Below are 18,609 nucleotides of genomic sequence, written 5' to 3'. Positions count from 1 at the left end.
CTTCACCAATCTATTCAAATAGTCTAATTGTGCTTGGAAGGGATGTGGTGACCTTTTAATATCCAACCTAGATTGGTACCTCTCCAAGGCAACATGTAGTACAATAATGTACACACCACATACATAGTCAATAGATGACACAACTTCTTGGAGTGCTACAAATGCTTCAAATAGGTCCATCATACTGTCCGAGCATTCATTATTGTCCATCTACAAATGCTTCAACTAACACATCAGATCCAGTTAGTGTAAGAGATTAGAACAACATGTATTTCTGATGGGTACCGAAACAGCCCCTTCACAAACATATCTAATACAGGAACATAAATGCATAGTGATTGGAGAGAGAGAGAGAGAGAGAGAGAGAGGATCACAATCTATGTTTAGACAAATTTTCACTCTCTGATATTATTATTATTATTATTATTATTAAAATAATAATAATAAATGAAATGACCTAGTAACTAAATCAGAGTCCACAGCCTTATACTAATTTTCCCATTATGACTGTTGTAGAGTAAAAGAAACCCAGAAACCAGGAAATGAAATGAATTGAACCCATGTCATGACAGTATTGTATACTTTCTGCATTGAAACAAAAAAACCAATGCCTTGGATTTAAAATAAATAATAAATAAGTATTCTATTGCATGTCCAACAAAGAGAAGGCACTAGTGTGAAACTAAAAGATCAGAATTTGGAGAAATTTGAGGTCTAGTTAAGTTGCTAACAAAATCCGTAAATGCAGTAAGGCACTACCCTCACCAGTACCCCAATAAAACTCCGTATAAAAGAAGCTACCAGATAAGCTATTTAGCTCCCAAAAGATTGCATTAATTCAAATTTTGTTTGACTTGTAATTATGGATGTAATCTCAAAGTGGATAAAAAGATTTTAGCATGAAACACATCATTCATTACTAGGTGAATTATCTAACAAAGATGAAGCTATCAGATAAGCTATTAGCTCCCCCAACGAATAAAAGGAAAATCAAATAAAGAAAATTCACGACTCAATCTCTTATGTCTTTTTATTTACCACATAGAACACTATTGAAGTGTTTTCTATTTTCAGTCTTGCTCAACCACTGAACCCCAGATCAAGGTTCAGTTAATCAATCCAGAGCCTAAACATATTTAATGTGTTAAAAATTAATTAATTCAGGCATGCAAATTAGGAATTTTACAAAACTAAACAAACAAAGAGAAGATTAAAACACGAAACACCATTGGACCAAATAAAGCAGAAAATGTAGATCTACGAATATTTCGCAGTCTCCACATTGACCATGCATCTACTCACTTTTGTATGATTGTGTCCAAAATCAAGCCAATCTCACACCAAACCCTTTTAGGGCCAAGTTAAATGTTATTTTTAATGGTTAACAAAAATTAGAATTGGGTAGTTTATTGTGAAAATGTATGAATAACCAAAAAGAGAACACAATTAAAATTGTGTTAAGGTCTAATTGTGCAAGTTGACTTTGTAGAAATATGGTGAACTAAGCCCTAGGCTGTTCTCCCAAAATTTTTATAAAATCTCAATCCATAAGGGTTATGATTTTATAGGGAAAAATAAATAAATAAAACAATGTTGCAGAAAGAAGAAGAAGAAGAAGAAGAAGAAGAAGAAGCAATATATAAGCAACTCATTCACTAAACTAGACCAATTCCTTGATCTTTAGTTTTAGTTGAAAAAATATATAAGTTTCCTATATGAATAGGGATGAAAATTTGAACTCGGCCCGACGGAGACTCGACCCCCCAACCCCGATTAGAATGGATTTTTCTCAAAAATTACTCTCCGTAGGGCCGGGGATGGTATTAAAAATTAAATCCCCAATTGTTTTCGGGCTGGGGATGGGGATAAGTTCCCTAACCCCGGCCCCATCCCAGCCTTGCCCCCAAATAATCCCCGAACATGGCCCGTATATATAATAAATTTATAAATTTCATTTTCATCCTCTGCTATTCATTTTCAGCCTCTTATTCAATGAATCCTTCATTTCTCTCTCTCTGTCTCTCTCTTTCTCTCTACTCCACCGCCGATCTTCTTCACTTGCCGCCAGCAATCTGTTTTCTCTCTCTCTCTCTCTCTCTCTCTCTCTCTCTCTCTCTCTCTCTCTCTCTCTTTCTCTCGCTACCACCGTCGTCGTACACCACCAATCCCTCCACCAACGTCGTTGCACACCACCGATCACCATCATTCGTTGCACAACACTCCTTCCACCGCAGTACCACCGATCGCCATCCTCATTTGCTTCTGTGTTGTGGTTTTTTTGAAATGATCAATGATTTTTTCTGAAAAATCTTGATCAATTTATATATATATATATATATATTTATGGATTCAAATCTTATTTGTTGTTAGGGTATTATTGTTAGGGTTTTATTTGTTGAAGATATCTAAATTTTTTCTGTTAGCGTTTTGACAGATCTGTGATTTTTTTGAACAAATCTATGATTTTTTTGAACAGCTATGTGGTTCTCTCTTCTCTCTCCTTTTTGCTCTTCATCTTCTTTGTTGATTGTTGTTGCTTGGACGGGAATTATTCGGGGTCGAGGAAACCCGATCCCCGTTAGGGGGCGGGGGCGGGGGCGGTGGGGTGGATGGGTTCCCCGCCTGGGATTGGGGGCGGGGATGGAGAATTTTGTAGTTTTGGGGATCGGGGATAGGAAGTGTAGTCCCAGGCCCCACCTCGCCCCGTTGCCATTCCTATATATGAAAAAGATTTCAAATGAAAAAAAAAAAAAAACATCATATGTGAATTTTTAATGGTTTTAACGCGTGATCATTTTATAGGGAAATTTGCTGCTGTTTACATTGGGCAATATGATCTCTTGGCACTCATATTGAATGTGTTTAGATTATGAATTTTTGAAATAAAAAGAATAAAGAGTGATCAATAAAATGGGGAAGCTTGGTTATATGAGTTTTCTTATTTCAATTTTTTTTTTTTAAGAATATTATGGAAAAAGAGTGGCCATAAATAAGATGTATTCTCTCTTTTAGTGAAGAAATTTGTTTAGATTAAGCAAAAATGTGTGGACCAAACCAATACAAAGTGTGCACGATCACATTATTCATTTAAACTTAGCGTACTTGAGAAAAATACTCATTTACTCCTACCAAAAAGCAGGCATTGGTAACTATCAAATCATTGTGTGACCTAAAAAAAATGGCAACAATTTTCTCAATATTTTTTTAAACATTAGAAATAAAAAAAAAAAATTGTTTTGTTTTATTTTCAAAATAAGTTTTTGATTTTACATTTCTCCCCAATCACCTCCAGCCACCTCTATTGGCTAATTACCATTGCTGACAACAGCCACCATTTTTAGAACTCGTCCAATATATATATATATATATATTGTTTTAATATGTTTTCAAAATATTTACGTCAAACAATTTTCATTTAGAAAATAAGAAACTAAACTATTTTTTTCTTCTTCAAAAAAAGCTTTAAGTATGTCTCAATTATGGCAAGAAGATGAGAGAATTGATATATCTATAGAAGAAGAGGATGGCCTCATGTCAGCCTAGAAATCTAACATGACAAAAGTACCTTGGATACTTCTTCAAACTGTCGGTTACACTCACTTTCACATTTAAAAATAAAATATTAAAAGTTATTATTTTTTTCACCACATTTATTATCACTCATATTTTCTCAGATACCAAACAAAGCAAATTAACAATAAAAAAAGGTCATCTCATAGGTGGGAAGTACAATTCAACAATAACATTCAAGAGACCAAGAAATGCCTACACAAAAACTAATACTCACAACTTGATATTAAAAATTAAGCTCCAAAATGGAGAAAACTACTAGTGATCAAGCCAGAACTGAACTGAAACAGACAGCAGCTAAACTCCATAGGTTTCAAAGCGAGAATCAAAGTGAAAGTTACAAACACTTGATGGGCAATAATCAAACACTTCATGAGCATGTTCCAATTGTTTATGATGAGTTTCTCCCTTGAACATAGAATCAAACACATGGTGGGCAGAATTTTAACAATAGAATCAAACACAGATCTACTATATAATATATATCAAAACCATCAAAACATTGTTACAAATACATAGATCTATGTATATATACCCAAATACATCTTGTAAATTCTGACAATGATGATTTATCATAAATTTTGAACCAAACATGTAAAATTAATTGTTGAAATAGATAAAAATATGGAAAAAAAATAAAATAAATGGCAAAGATGATAATCTCACTAGTAATGAGAGTTTTTCAGTGCTGACGGTGAATTTTTCGGCGAATGAAGGCTGAAATCGGCACACCGAGATGGAGATCTTCTCTCAGCAATGCTATTGTGTCTTTGCTGTGTAGAAATGATTTGATTTGGCTTACATTTTTGCTTATATAGTCAGGGTAAAATAGTCTTTTTACTTTATTTCCCAATTCAAGATATATAATCCACCCCTACCCCATTATTAATAATCCTACAAATTTGTTGGATTAATTATATATTGGATTAATAATCCTAAAACAAAATGTCAAAATAAACATAGGATAATTGGGCCCACGGATTAATAATCCTAATCCCATGCTCTAGTCCTGTCAATCAAACATGCCCTTTATTGTATGAGATCTTGGGTTCAACACCTATAAAGAGGAGTATAATACCCTTCATAGTGGTGTTTATTTCTTCCCCATTATGAAGATTGTTGGGTTTGGGTTTGGACTTGGGCTTAGTGGGTTTTTAGGTATGCCTTGTTGACTTTCTAATTTGGGAGATTTTATTTACACCCAAAACATCACTAAGTATGCCTAATTTTTCAATACACCTTATTAAATTATTGGGAGCTTTTTTCGTCAATCCTTCTTTACTTCATATCAGATGCACGCTTTCAACCCCCCTTTTAAAACACTAACATTACACAAAATCAAAACTTTTCTTCACTGTTCCCAAAATTAAAACTCTACAATTTCATTTTTTTTTCAAAATTAAAACCCTAATATTGAACTCGTTCTTCTTCGATTAAAACCCTACGATCGGTAAACAGTCTTCATTCCGGTGACAGAAACCGCTAACAACTTCATTCCGACAACCGAGATTGTCGTTCAAGATCATTACACAAGTTCCAATCGATATCAACAATGGTGAACAAACCTAAGTTGTTTTCTCAAATTTCATGCTATTTTTTGAAATTACATCCAATAGTTCACATTCTTTTATTGAAAACAGTAAATGTGAATATTTACAATCCAATTGTTTGAGATTTAGGGTTTAGTGGCTTAACATTTAGCGTTTGTAATTTACAAATTAGAAATTTCTGGTTTTATGAATGTTATTTTGAGTATGAATCTTATCATTGTGATTGTTTTGAGTATTTTTTATGTCACATTGATTATGTTAAGTGAGTTTGATTTAATAATATTTTTTGAGATTAAATACAATAGAAATTTTTGAGATTAATAATATTTTTTGAGATTAAATACAACATTATTTTTTATGTCACATTCTTTGATTGAAATCAGTAATTATGGATATTTACATTCCTATTGTTCGAGGTTTAGTGTTTAGGGATTCGAGATTTAAGGTTTGTAATTTATGAATTAGAAATTTTTGCACTTATGAATGTTTTGATTGGTGTTTCAAATATGAATCTTCTCATTGTGAATGTTTGGAGTCTGTTTTCCATGTTACACTAATTACGTTGACTCACATTGTTGAGATTCTAATATTGACATTGTTGATTCAAATAATTTCCTAATTATTTCTGTGTGTGAATCTTCTCATTGTGAGTATTTGGTGTCTGCAAGTATGGATCTTCTCATTGTGAATGGTTGGAGTCTGTCTTCCATGTTACACTGATTATGTTGAGTGAATGGTCACATTATTGAGCATCCATTGTTGACATTGGTGTTCTTCTCATAGTGAGTGTTTGGAGTCTATTTTTCATGTCACATTGATTACATTGTTGAGTGCATGGCCACATTGTTGACATTCTAATGTTGACATTGGTGTTTTGAATAATGTCCTGATTGTTCTAAAGTATGAATCTTCTCATTGTGAGTGTTTGCACTTTATTTTGCATATCACATTGATTATGTTGAGTGAATGGTCACTTTTTGACATTCCAATGTTGACATTGGTGTTTCAAATAATGTCTTGATTGTGCTCAAGTATGAATCTTCTCATTGTGAGTGTTTAGATTTTAATTCCCATGTCACATTGATTATGTTGAGTGAATGGTCACATTGTTTAGATTTCAATATTAACATTGGTGTTTCGAATAATGTCCTAATTGTTTTTTAGTATGAATTTTCTCATTGTGTGTTTGGAGTTAGTTTGTCATGTCGCATTGATTACATTGAGTGAATGCTCACATTGTTGACATTCCAATATTGACGTTGGTATTTCAAAAAATGTCATGATTGTTCTGAAGTATGAATCTTCTCATTGTGAGTGTTTGCAATATATTTTTCATGTCACATTGATTATGTTGAGTGAATGGTCACATTGTTGGCATTCCAATGTCGACATTGGTGCTTTGAATAATCTCTTGATTGTTCTTAAGTATGAATCTTTTCATTATGTGTGCTTGCACTTTATTTCCCATGTCACATTGATTACATTGAGTGAATAGCCACATTGTTCAGATTCGAATATCAATGTTGGTGTTTCGAATGAGGTCCTGATTGTTTATGAGTATGAATCTTCTCATTGTCAGTGTTTGCACTTTGTTTTGCATGTCACATTGATTATATTCAGTGAATGGTCACATTGTTGATATTCTGTGACATTTTTCGAGGTGACCACTAGAGCAAAGATTAAGGGCATCTAGCAATTTATAGGTCAGGCTGGACCGCTCGAGCGAACACATGTTTGCTCGAGTGAAGATGAAGGGATCGCAGTATCTCGTTTTGCAAACAAAAGTATTGAGAGGTGTTGTTCACCGCTAGAGCGATGAAAAGACTGCTCAAGCGGTCTACGCAAATTCAGCCTTTTTAAAAAGGACCCTCCTAGGTCATTTCTTCATCTTTTCTATTCTATCTTCTTTTCACTTCCTCTCACTCTGAAAAACTTTAAGTTTCTCACCCTAATACTTTTCATTTTGCTAAGATCCAAGTCTAAATCTCTTGAAAGAAGAGAAGTATGAGTGCAGATCTTCCCTTCTATTGATTGGATTTCATTTTTACGAAGGATTTCCCTAGAAGCTTGGTTTATTTGCTCCTAGTTTAAGGTGGGGTTACTTTTAACTTAGTATCTCTTTGTTTTGAAGATGATGGTTGTGACTTTCTGACTTAATTTGATGATTAAGTTAGATTAAATCATGTATTTCACAAAAAGGGAAATTTTACTCAACTTCTATTAGAGTTTTATCTAATTCTCCATAAAATATGAGTAATAATATTGTGAATAGAGATATATATTAAAATGGAGAATAAGCCCCAAATTTGTTTAAAGCCCTAATCTTGAATTTGAGCAGTGAATGGTATTTGAAAGGGAAATTTCCTTAAATTCTTGGAATTGTGTGAATAACCAAGGTATGGAAAATATAGATATTGTTGTGGTGTTGAAATTGTGACTTGGGGATTGATGCTCTTTGAAGGTTATATTTTTTTTTTCTTTCCTCTCATATAATGACGAATGCTCGTTTACTTAGAAGAAAGTTTAATGAAATGGTTAATTAAGCATGAGTCCGGGTTGAGGGTCGGTTTTGAACATGTGGTGTTGTGTTGGTACCCGCATGAGGCGTCAAGGTACCCAATTTCCTAGTCTGCGCTTATCGTCGGACGAATGTAGGAAAAATGTTTTTGGGTGTCCACTGGTCCTGTTGTATTGTAGTCAGTAAAAGTAGGAAAACGGATGATTTTAGGTGCCCACGTCCTGCCATATAGTAGTTGGTAAATGTGGGGATTGTATTAAATGTTTTTTTAGTGCCCACATCCTGCTGAATAGTAGTCGGTAAATATGAGGATAGTATTAAAGACTTGTGCTTGTGGTTTGGATTCTTGTAAGGGACTCATGGTGTGTTTCTCCTTCTACATTGAGAACGGTTTTGTGTGAAATAGAAGTGTACTTTAATTTTTTTTATATTTATTTATCTATCAAATTACCTAATTGGTTATTTACCAATACTAATTATCTTATGTTGTTTAGTTATAATGGTGCCATGTGAGTGTTCAAAAGATTAGATACTTGGTTAAATGTATTCCTACTGGGCATATAGCTCAACCTTATCTGATTTTTTAGGAACTGGAGACACACCACTGCAGTGACATGGAGTCGTATTTTTATTTGCAGGAAGTAGGGTTTAAAGAAATTTGATTGTAGAAGCTTAGAGTTTTGTGTCAAGGGTTGTAAAAACTTTTGTACGCTTTAATGGCAAGTTTCTTTTGTATAGTCTTCTAACTGATTTGAAAGGAGAAATAGGTATTTTAGAGGATTTCACTCCTTTCATTCATTCCCACTGTATCTTTTGCTTGATCTAGATTAAAAGAAGATAACATTTTGAATTCAAAAAGGTGAACCTCTAGACATTGTGGAAATGTTTGGAACTACGCAACTAAAACATTAAAAAATGTTTTATTACTGGGCTATTATTGATTGTTATCGTGGAAGAGTTGCGGTGTGTACATTGGGTAGTGATTGTTTTACATTTTTCGGGGATAGGAGTGATAGATCCTTACTCTCATTGTACTACCCTAGCGGTCGAGGTGAGTTTAGATCATTCTTGGCAGCCTTTTTAGATAATGGAAGTGATAAGGTTCGGGATGGGTTTCCGAGGGTCGTTTGCAAGTATCTCGATGTCTTTTCCGAATATGTCACCGAATTACCCCCTCATAGGGAGGTCGAATTCTCTATAGATTTGATACCGAGTACAGCGCCTATCTCTTTGTTGCCTTATAGATTCGCTCCAGCTGAATTGGTTGTTCTGAAAGAACAGTTGCAGGGGTTGCTAGGTAAGGGTTTTATATGACCTAGTACCTCACCTTGGGGAGCTTCAGAAGAGGAGCATGAAGGGCATCTCCATCGTGTTCCACAAATCCTTAGAGAACATCGCTTGTATGCAAAATATAAGAAGTGCAAGTTTTGGGTTTTAGAGGTGAAGTTCTTGGGTCATGTAGTCTCCGGAGATAGGGTTATGGTTTTCAAAGATAGAAGCAGTACAGAATTGAGAACAACCCAAAAACGCTTATGAAATTTGTAGTTTCTTGGGTTTAGCCAGTTACTACGGCCGATTTGTAAAGAATTTCTCTTTAATAGCGTCACCATTGACAAGATTGACTCATAAGGGAGTAAAGTTCATTTTGAGTGAAGCTTGTGAAAAATCATTTCAAGAACTAAAACTTAGATTTATTACCACTCCTATTCTTATCATTCTAGAATGTGGCTTGGGGTATACTGTATATTGTGAAGCGTCAAAGGAAGGGTTAGGATGTGTTTTAATGCAAGAAGGCAAAGTGGTAGCATACAGTTCGCGACAACTAAAGCCTCACAAGAGAAACTACCCAATGCACGATTTAGAGCTTGCCGCTGTTGTTTTCGCTTTAGAACTTTAGAGACATTATTTGTATGGTGAGAGATTTGAAGTCTTCTCCAATCACAAGAACCTTAAGTACCTATTCTTTCATAAAGATTTGAACTTGTGTCAACAAACATGGATAGAGTTTTTGGAGAACTATGACTTTGAAATACACTATCACCCCCATAAGGCTAATGTCATAGCAGATGCCTTTAGTAGAAAATCTATGAGCATTATAGCCCGCTTAGTAGTGAGGGAATGGAAGATGATAAGGGATGTCAGTGAATTTGATTTACAACTTCGCAAGTCTTCTAATCAAGCCATTCTATTTGCACCGTTGCACAACCCACCCTTATTAGGAGAGTGGCAGAAGCATAATTGGGTAATCCAGAGGTGGATGTAATTCAAGAGAAAATTTCCAAAGAGATAGAAGAGAAGGGCCTGAATATTTATACAGTCTCTAGTAGTTGTTACTTCGACCAATTGTTTGTGCCAAAATCAATGAGGGATGACGTTTTATGAGACTTTCATCACTCACGTCTAGCAGTGCATTCGGGAGGCACCAAAATGTGTCATGACCTCAGCCAACAATTCTGGTGGATGGGTATGAAAATTGATGTAGCATTATTTGTGTCCAAATTTTAACTTGTCAACAAGTTAAAGTTGAGCACCAAAGACCGACAGGATTACTGCAACCTCTCCCAATTGCTGAATGGAAATGGGAGCATATTAATATGGACTTTGTTACTAGCCTTCCTAGAACACAAAGAAGTAATGATGCAATATAGGTGATTGTAGACAGGCTTACTAAATGAGCCCACTTTCTTGCCATGAGCATGGAGGATTCTATAGAGTTTCTAGCTGAACTTTACATCGAGCCCACTTTCTTTCCATGAGCATGGGGGATTCTATAGAGTTTCTAGCTAAACTTACTTTCGTGAAATTATTCGCCTTCATGGGGTTCCAATGAGTATAGTGTCCAATAGAGACCCTCACTTTACAGCCAGGCTATGACAGAGTCTTCAGAATGTTTTGGGTACTCAATTAAATTTCAACACTACTTATTATCCATAGATCGATGGACAATCAGAGCGCATCACACAAATCTTGGAAGACATGTTGAGAGCATATGTGTTAGATTTTAAAGGGTCTTGGGAAAGAAACTTACCCTTGGTTAAGTTTGCTTAGAACAACAGTTACCAATCTAGTATTGAGATGGCGCCTTTCGAAGCTCTTTATGGATGTCCTTGTAGATCACCGTTATGTTGGGCAGAAATAGGGGACTCACCAATGCTTGGGCCCGAATTAGTTCATGAGACTACAGAGAAAGTAGTTGTCATTAGAAGAAGATTGATCACGACCCAAAGCTATTAGAAAAGCTATGCTGATTGGAGGCGATGACTATTATCTTTTGAAATAGGTGTAAACACCCCATTTTGACTGCCCTTAAGACTTGGATGCCTCACATTGAACACTCGATGATGAAATGTGACGCTGTACAATCGTTCAATTTCTTCAGCAAAAGACTTTAGTTTTTGAACTTTAGAACCTAAGCCTTGCACCCCTTTTGACCAAAACGTATTTTTTTTTCCTGACCACTCAGAGACCTGCTGGCCAACAAGTGGCTGGTAGGCCATTTTTGATTGGCCGGCTGTCCCCCTTCGTGGCCAGCCGGCCATGTTTCCCGACAGTAGATATTTTGAGACAGCCAACTGTCTCCATGTGCATTCCTTGCACCAGCTGTCTCGTTACAGATATTTCTGACATAAGGGCATATTTTTCTATAAATACATGACCACCGCTCGTGGTTTTAGGTTAGAAAAATTCTTCAAGTGCCTATAGCTTGTCCAACACACTACCTTCTTCTCTTGTAATATACATACACCACACATACGCCTCCTAAGAAAAAACTAGAGGCCTCTTGCTAAGATTCTTGAACACAAATTTCAGCTCTTGAGAGTATTCAACTTGTGGTTTGTGAACTAGAAGAGCATTCGCTCTTTAAAGACATATAATTTGAGCTTTTGTACCATCTTTTCTCTCTCTTTTCTTTACTTTTTCATACTGATTTCAGAGTGTTTTGAGGCCTAAAATATTTGAGTTTAAGTCACAAAAAAAAGAACGAGTTAGCCACCCTTCCTTAAGCTTGTTGGTTGGATGAAACACCTTGGCTTTAGACCACTTTTGCTCACTTTTTTGTGGCGGCACTTCAGACGATCTAAGGAGAGGGTGAGATGGAGGAATTGACGGTGGTGGCGACGCCGACAAAATTCAACTCGAAGAAGAGAGAGAGAGAGAGAGATGATGGTTTTGGTTTGGTTCCATCGTTTATAATATATATCTCTGAGTAGTTTGGTAATTTTGTAATAGTTTGTCTTAAAAAAAAATTAATGCCTAAATTTTTAGACAAAGGAAATTTATTTTGAATTTTTAACCCGATCACCCTTAATAAAAATAAGGGCAACTACAAAAATAAATAAATAAATAAATAAATAAATAAATAAATAATAATAATAATAATAATAATAAAATAAAAATTCAGGGTTTCATGCTTTTTTCGTTTTGAACCCTAGATTTTAAATTTCGACAAATTAAACCCCATCCTTCCACCCATGTTTCAATTTCCCCCCCCCCCGGTCCATCTTTTTCATATTGAATTAACAAAAATCCAAGCAAAATTTCATATTCAAACCCATATGTTCAAGCACTTGTATCTCATTCTTCGTAACTCTATTTCGCTTCATTTTCACATCGTTAGATTTATCTCATGGCCTAGTTTTCATTCCACCCCTCATATGCCTTGCTCCACCTCTTTTTGTATGTGATTGAAGCTTCAAAAGTTGGCTAAAAATAAGATTTTTCTTTCTTTAGGGAAAATTTTCAGATTCAAACTCACGTGTTCAAGCACTTATATCTCTATTATCATAACTCTGTTTAACCTTATTTTTGTGTCATTGGATTCATTTCATGACCTAGTTTTAATTCCACCTCTCATACCTTTGTGTGTGTTGTTGGAGCTCCAAAATTTGGCCGAAAATAAGATTTCTTTTTCTTTTTCCTCTATCTTCTATCTCCATGCTTCTTCTTTCCTCCTTTCTTTCCATAATTATTCTCTCTTCTCCTCTTCTTTCATGGCCCTTTCCCCACATCCTTACGTTTCTCCCTCTTCCTGTAAGTCATAAACCTTCACACTCGATAATTGTAGAAAGGAAGGAGGAAAGAAGAAACATAGAAATAGAAGATAGAGGGAAAAAATAAAAAAAATAAATGAGAAAAAAAAAATTCTGGCCACTTTTCAGAGCTCTAATGGCACGCAAAAAGAGGTGAAACAAGCGTGGAATGAAAACCATGCCATGAGGTGAATCCAATGAGGCAAAAATGAGGCGAAACGAAGTTACGACAAGAGAAATATAAGTGCTTGAACATGTGGGTTTAAATCTGAAAATTTTACCCAAAGAGAAAAAAAAAATCTTTTTTTTAATCAACTTTCAGAGCTCCAACGACATGCAAAAAGAGGCAAAACAAGTCATATGAGGGGTGGAATGACTACGCCATAAGGTAATCCAATGGTGCAAAAATGAGACGAAACGGAGTTACAATGAGGGAGATACAAGTGTTTGAACATGTGAGTTTAAATTTAAATTTTACCCAGATTTTCGTTAGTTCAATATGACGGAAATGGATAGGGAGGCTAAATTGAAATACCGGTGAAAGAATAGGGTTTTAATTTGTCAAAATTTAAAACTTAGGTTTTAAGATAAAAAAATGTGTGAAATTCTGAATTTTTTTTTTTTTTTTTTGTGTGTGTAATTGATCCTAAAAATAATTACATCTATATGTTTGGGCAAAAAATTTTTTCCAGACGAGTGCGCAGCTCAAGTTGCTGACTTTTCAAGACATTTCATGGAGAGCGGGAAGTTCCTTCGATTGGGTGTTGACCATTGACTCACCATTAATTTGAATAAAAATGCTTGGGACCCTAATTTTGGGGACCCATAACCTCCAAAGTGATCCATACCAATCATGTATATGTAGGGCTCACATCATGAGTTATATGAATCACTTTACAGGTTGTGGTGTCATGACTCGAACCCGTACCGAAACGTTTGGGTCATAACCGGCCGGTAATCACTTGATTACCTTCAGCCTCAAAAAAACATACAGAGTAATTCTAGCGATGGGGCCAAAAGCGGAATTACACAACAAAAGAATCAGTCCATTGAGTTATACCAATATGAGAAAAATGTAACACATCCACGTCATTTACATGTCCATTTTAAGGTGGCGTATGTTCATCGCCGACGATATGTTCAGAATATTCCCCGATATATTAAGAGGACTAAGAGGGGAGTAAGGAAGTTACAATTGTACGATGAACAATTAAGAGACGTTAAATTTGATAATAAAGGTGTAGTGAGATTTCTTAATGGTATTGAGTTGGGTAATAAGAGAAGTGACCGTCAATCAAACAAGATCGTGGTTAAGGGTATAAAATTAATTGGGAGTGTTCAATTGGGACAAGATGCTAAAGATGAAGATGTGGTCCACCACGTTTTGTTTCTCTTCATAAGTGATAATAGTCCATCAGATTCCGTCCCCACACCTGACAAGATATTTATTGGAGTTGGCGAGGGTAATCTTGAGACCCGGATTGTTGATCCTGACCAGTTCGACCGGTTTCGGATGCTAAAGAAAATGAGTTTTAAGCTCGTTGGTGCAAGGACAAAGGGTACGTTCGTCACGGGATAGAAGTTATGGACTGGTTCTTCCCAGTTGATGTTTGGACGGACTACAAAGATACGTGGTTGGGAAATGTTAGAAGTATTCAGAAGGGTGCCATATATTTAGTGGTTGCTACTGTTAGTGGAAAAGAATGCAAAATTACTTTAAGGAGTCAAATGTACTTTAAGACTGTTTAGAATTATAATTTATGTATTTTTATTTGTAATGTTCAGGTTTTGAATGGAGGTGGACGATACTCTTTCCGTTTTTATGCCAAGAATGTATTCTTCACCTACCCACAATGCCCATGCCCAAAAGAACAACTTTTAGAACTCCTCCAATCCCTTCTCTAACTAGCTTGTCAGCCATACTGCAAACTTGTCGCAAGGGAGCTCCATGAAGATGGAAACTCTCACCTTCATGCCATGGTTCAATGCACAAAGAAGATCCAAACCTCTAACCCGAGATTTTTTGATCTCACTGGAACCAATGGGAGGATCTACTATCCAAATATAGAAAAACTCCACTCACCAACAACAAGTCGACAGTATATACAGAAAGGGGGCAAGTTCGTCGAATGGGGAAAATTTTTATCCAAGGGGAAAAGTCCTTCGATGAACGGAGACAAACTCTGGAGGAGAATACTTGTAGAAGCAGAAACGGAGGAACAATTCTTTGCACTTTGCAAGGAAAGATGTCCCACCGATTACGTCAGAAAATACCAGAGTTCGTCTTTGTTCTTCGAAGGACTTTTCCCCTTAGATGAAAATTCTCCCCATTCAACGAACTCACCCCCTTTCTGTATATACTGTCAACTTGTTGTTGGCGAGTGGAGTTTTTCTATATTTGGATGGTAGATCCTCCCGTTGGTTCTAGTGAGATCAAAAAATCTCGGGTTAGAGGTTTGGATCTTCTTCGTGCATTAAACCATGGCATGAAGGTGAGGGTTTCCATCTTGATGGAGCTCCATTGCGACAAGTATGTAGTATGGTTGACAGGCTAGTTGGAGAAGGGATTGGAGGAGTTCTAAGAGTTGTTCTTTTGGGCATGGGCATTGTGGGTAGGTGAGAAAAACATTCTTGGTATAAAAACCAAAAAAGCCTTGGCGAGGCATTTTGAAGTGGCAAATAGTGAACTCACACCAGCTGTACAAGGCCTCCCTATTAGTTAAAAAACCCAGTGTAAGTGGTGTGAATGGGGGGGCGCTATATTAATATTAGCAGCGCCCCCCCTCCCGCTGATCTGAGCCGTCCGTTGTTGTACTTACGGACACGTGTATGGATGAGATTAAAAGGAAGTCACACTCAGGCCCAGGTGTGAGTGGTGTGAGTACTTTTGATTCTTTTGCCAAATTATGCTATACACGTGTCACTTTTCTGGTGGTTTGCGTGGTTGTAAAGAAAATATTCTTCCTGAATGATAGACATAAAGCAAAGGTAGGAAAATAAACGTGTTTGAATTATTTTGAATGGGGAATCTTTGTCCTTACACGCAGGCCACTTTGGCTATTTATTTGGTACCAGAAAATATTTTTTGACAGAGAAGAATATGCTTTTGCAATGGGATAGCTATTATGGTGAATTTTTTTTCTGGCACCTTGTTTTGTCCCTCATTTTCATTCTTTTTTGTTTGTTGAATGTTTTGGTATACAATGTTGAACTCCTTAGAAGAGTATTCCAAGAATTACGGGCAGTTCACTCAAATGTGTGTAGATCATTTTTTGACGTGGCAAATAGGATTATGGGAAGAGAGTTAGCGGTTAGCTCCGGCGAAGTTTGTTCATGGGTACGAGGAGCAGAGAGAAAAAATATCAAAGCTAAGGTGTCTGAACAGAAGGGTTAGCAGAGGTAAGAGAATCTGCAGAATTTGTAAGATAAAAGATTTGGAGTGTTTTATAAAAAGTTGGAATGAGGTATGAGCAGCCAGTATCGAACTCCCCTTGCATACCGCCGGTCAAGGACACCAGCGGCCAGTGGATATAAGTGGGTTACCATGGTCATGCACATTTTAAGGCGGCGTATGTTCATCGCCGACGGTATGTTCAGAATATTTCCCGATATGTTAAGAGGGCCAAGAGGGGAGTAAGGAAGTTACAACTGTACGATGAACAATTAAGGGACGTTAAATTTGATAATAAAGGTGTGGTGAGATTGCTTAATGGTATTAAGTTGGGTAATAAGAGAAGTGACCATCAATTAGACAAGATCGTGGTTAAGGGTATAAAATTAATTGGGAATGTTCAATTGGGACAAGATGCTAAAGATGAAGATGTGGTCCGCCACGTTTTGTTTTTCTTCATAAGTGATAATAGTCCGTCAGATTCTGTCCCCACACTTGACAAGATATTTATTAGAGTTAGCGAGGGTAATCTTGAGATCTGGATTGTTGATCCTGACCAGTAGGACTGGTTTCAGATGCTAAATAAAATGAGATTCAAGCTCATTGGTGGCAAGGACAAAGAGTACGTTCATCACGGGATAGAAGTTGTGGACTGGTTCTTTCCAGTTGATGTTTGGACGGACTACAAAGATACGCTGTTGGGAAATGTTGGAAGTATTCAGAAGGGTGCCATATATTTAGTGGCTGCTACTGTTAGTGGAAAAGAATGCAAAATTACTTTAAGGAGTCAAATGTACTTTAAGACTGTTTAGAATTATAATTTATGTATTTTTATTTGTAATGTTCAGGTTTTGAATGGAGGTAGATGATATAAAAACTGGTGTTGTTGAAGGTGTTTCAGCAAGTGATGTCAGTTGTATTGAACTTGCTTTGCCTAATTTATTTTCTCAATTGAGGTTAAGATACAAACAAAAAAATATTAAGGTTGATAAAATATTGATAAAATATTCCCCCCTTTGCGCACCCAATGCCAGTGGATTAGTCAGAGTAAATGTTTATGATCGGAGGTTAGATGGTAATGACAGTCTGTAGGCGTGGTTTATTTTCCCTATGGATTGTCCATGTGAGTTAGTCTATTATGGGAATGGTTATTGTTCAATTAATAACAAACAAGTTCCATGGATGGTGATATATCGACTTGAAAATTTGAATATTGAAAGGTAGATTACGTATTGTAAAATGAAGGGGTATCTGAAGTATTCTACGAGTGACATGCCAGAAGATTCGCAAATGAGGGCCCCCTCTATTGTAGTGTTATCTAAAAATTATACTAATGAAAATGTTGATGTTTGGCGTTGTCCTCTAATGAAGGCCATTCTAATTCTGACACAGACTAAGTCTGTGGGATTACCAGAGAGGCGAAGAGATTTATTGTTAGGAGGTTTTGGGGAAAGTGGTTCATTTATTTATGAACGCAGAGGTCGTCTGAGTTTGTCAGAGATTGATGTACGCAAATGTGGTGATGAAACTAGTGATGTTGATCCTGGTCCGTCGATTTCGGACGTTAGTGTTCGCAAAGAGGAAGTTGATCGTAAAGGATCAGTCGTGATGGATCCAGCAGAATTTTCTAATGTTTTACGAAATGTAATCATCAGTGTAAAAAATAGTGATGTGACTCAAGATGTAATAGTTAATGATAAGGGAAATGTAGTAAGTAAATAAAACTTTGAGTGGTTTCATAAATAAAATTAATAAAATTTTTCGTTAATCATGACAGTGGTTACATTAACATCAAACCATTCTCTCATATCAACTTCCTCAAAGTTACATTAACATCAAACCATTCTCTCAATGTAACCAATGTCATGATTAATGAGCCTGCCAAAGGTAAATGAGCCTCCCAACTTTCTCAGAAATCCAAAACACAAATCCGGAGCATGTCCTCCAATGTCTGTATAGTTCTTTCAAATTGTCCATCGGTTTGTGGATGGAATGCAGTGCAGAGCCTCAACTTTATTCCCAGTGCTTTCTGTAAGCTTTGCCAAAATCTTGACACAAACTTAGAATCTCTATCTGACACAATGGAACCCGGAACACCTTGCAATCGAATAATCTCAGCAATGTACACAATATCAAGTTGATCAGTATTATACACAGTCTTCATAGGCAAAAAGTGAGCAAACTTAGTCAATCTATCCACAACAACCCATATAGAATCCACACCTCGAGGTGTTCGGGGTAAGCCCACAATAAAATCTATAGTTATATGCTCCCACTTCCATTCCGGAATAGGGAGAGGTTGAAGTAACCCCACCGGTCTTTCGTGCTCCGCTTTTGCTTGTTGACATTGAAGGCACCTTCAAAAGAATTCCGCAATTTCTCTTTTCATATTAGGCCACTAAAAAGCTTGCTTGAGATCTTGGTGCATTTTCGTATTCTAGAGTTACATAGCAAACCTGGACTAGTGAGCTTCTTCCAAGACTATTCCTTTAATTTCGGGGACATTAGGAACACACAATCTTCCCTTGAGCTTCAACACTTGAGCTTCCA

The sequence above is a fragment of the Camellia sinensis genome, chromosome 6 (genome assembly GCF_055761805.1).
Source record: "Camellia sinensis isolate YWXY chromosome 6, ASM5576180v1, whole genome shotgun sequence".
Classification (NCBI taxonomy): Eukaryota; Viridiplantae; Streptophyta; class Magnoliopsida; order Ericales; family Theaceae; genus Camellia; species Camellia sinensis.
The sequence above is the reverse complement of the archived record's forward strand: the minus strand, read 5'-3'. Positions refer to the sequence as shown.